We start from the raw sequence: 2,837 nt of genomic DNA, 5'->3' as shown, positions 1-2,837 counted from the left end.
CCCGGTCCGGTATGGGTGCAACACTGAGGGTTGCGATCCGTTGCCGGACACGGAAAAAGACAAAAAAAAGGAAAAAAAAATAGCATTAAATCAGACTTAGCAATGAGCTGAAGGAAGAGGGCTTCCCAGACGGAAGAAGTTGCAGTCAGCTCCCTCAGAGATGCCTGGGCACTGACTCTGCTCCCTCCCTCTACACGAGCATGTGGCTTTGCTACAGCTGAATTTGGCTTGAGATCCACATGTATCCAAGGTGTCACTGGTCAGTGATGATTCCTAGCTAAGGACAAACTTGTTAGTATGGACTCTTTCTATATGATGATCTAAGTCCCTAGCAAAAACAGGGGCAGAAATGTCTTAAGAAATTGAGTTTTTACATCTTGCTCCTGTCCCCACAATGTTAGCACATGTGGGAACAATGGAAGCCTCGCTAAGGAATGTGGCCTCTGCTTCTGCTTGGAGTAACTATCTCCTGTCCCCCAGGATTCAGAGGCCTTGGCACCATACATTGGGATCTTCACCTGACCTCACAGAAGGCATGCATACATCCCCTTGCTGTCAAGCTTTGGCTCGTCTGAGATGATGCAGGAACAATGCAAATCAATTGGTTGTGCTGTCAATTTGACAGATTTGGAAAAAAAACAAAAGGCATGGAAACAGGTTTCTGAAATTAGTTTTAAAAGTTGCTAGAAACTAAAATGTGGCCTAAATGGCTCTTCCCATCAACCTGGGTCAACACAAGAGGTCTGAGCTGCATTAATTTGAAGTCCCTATAATAAAGATCACATTCTTCTCTTGTGTGTTGGACTGTTCTCCCCCAACTCCACACTGCTGTGTATCCATGATCACATTTACTTCCTCTGTTTTACATCAAATAATGGTGCACTTTGAATATATCTGACAGTAATTACTTTTGAAATACATTTGATCTCATCCTGTTTTTACGGCCAAAAATGCCTATTTCGTGGTTGTGTGAATTCTTAGGAGAATATAAGCTTTGTGAATCACTATGCTATGACAAACTAGAAAAAAAGAGTCAGCTAAACTTAGCGAAATCCCACTCCCGGTTGATTAATTGTTAACATTATTCAAATTTCCTCCTCTATGGTAGGATCTACGATTATCTAAATTATATTTTGTGCCAGGCAGGAAAAACAGATTTTTTAAGATAGTATTATCTCTTTAGCTGTAAGAAGAAAACATTCAAATTTGTAAATAATTGAGAACGGATATTTCATAAAATGAAATGTTTGAATTATCATGTAATATGTATGTAGAGGGCCTGAAATACACGATAAGTGTTAATGACCACAGAAAACTATAATTAAAGGTTTCCTTTATATTTCCCTTTCCAATATATTACTGTTGCAATTTAAAATATACTGGACCAATTTCACTCTATACAAACAGCTGGAGGGCCTTGGGAAATGCTGTTGAATGTTCGGTCCTTTTATCACATTTTAAGGAAGGGTTGTGGACTCCTATGTCTGAGCTTTGCAGTCAGCAGTGGTGAGAGTCGGATGCATGTATGTGGGGTTTGCACAGTTCCCCTCAAAGGCGTGGTCATTAGTCTTACCTTGGGAGGATAACACCCACCATCGTCCCATTTACTCACTGTGATGTCTTGTGCTTCTGTGGAGGTTGAGCTGGTCATTATTTAAGTGTCGTAATCCACAGTATTCCCTTTTCCACAATATAAGGCATCTGGATAGTCCCTATAATAAGGTACAGGGTATTATATACCTTCTGGAATTTTGCTTTCCCTTTTAACATGTAGTAAGGTTAATGTTGGCACAAGTAATCACTAATGTTCTTTGCAAATCTAATGTGACGTGGTTCTGTATTAAGTTTAACCTACTGGTATCAAAAACCCAAGTTTATGATTTCTCATTCCCTCTAAATCAGTGAAATTCATGCTGTGTCTTGGTCACAGTTCTTTCTCTCTACTCATTTACCATAAATGTCCACAAAAGGTGGGTAGATGGAATAATATTTTATACCCTAGGGAGCACATTACGAAGTTGATGTAATACCAAATTTTGGCTAGCAATGTCTTTCTAAAGATGAGAAGTTTTATTCATTTTTTTTCATTGTTCATTCAGCAGCTGTTTCTGGAGCACCTCCATATTTATCTACTTATATGTATATGTCTATTCCCGGATGCAAGGGGTGGGTCAGTGTCCCCAAACCACATGAAGTGAGAAACCCTAAGACCTGGCCCCAGCTTCCGGGGAGACAGAGAAAAGGGCAAGTTTCTGGAGCACCTCCATATTTATCTACTTATATGTATATGTCTATTCCCGGATGCAAGGGCTGGGTCAGTGTCCCCAAACCACATGAAGTGAGAAACCCTAAGACCTGGCCCCAGCTTCTGGGGAGACAGAGAAAAGGGCACAAGGGCAACAATAATATTGGTCTTCTAGGAGTTGGCAAAACCATACCTGGAGAAGGCTGTTTTGAGGGGGAGGAAAAGAAGCAAGACCCTGGGCACCTCTACACATGAAACCTGGAATGCCCAGTCCTGTCATCTCATTGTAACTCCTGAGTAAGAATTCTATTTCTAAGGGGCAGGAAAAGTAAGTTTGGTTGCTAGGATAGAAGAGAACCACTTGAGTTTGCACCAGGGCACAACAGCACTGTGGGTCTCAAGACCACATATGCAGCATCTTCTTCCATGCGTCCAACCCAATGGGTGCAACCAACATTTATGCAGCTGTGAATGTAAATATACCCAGCCATGTGTCTTCTGGACAAAGTATAGCCAAGGAATGCCAAGGATATTCTGTGTCGTTTTGAATTAATAAATCTTCTGATGCCCATATGGTAACCTTACGCATTAA

The sequence above is a fragment of the Galeopterus variegatus genome, unplaced genomic scaffold, assembly GCF_000696425.1.
Source record: "Galeopterus variegatus unplaced genomic scaffold, G_variegatus-3.0.2 Scaffold2186, whole genome shotgun sequence".
NCBI lineage: Eukaryota > Metazoa > Chordata > Mammalia > Dermoptera > Cynocephalidae > Galeopterus > Galeopterus variegatus.
Note: the sequence above shows the minus strand (reverse complement) of the source record.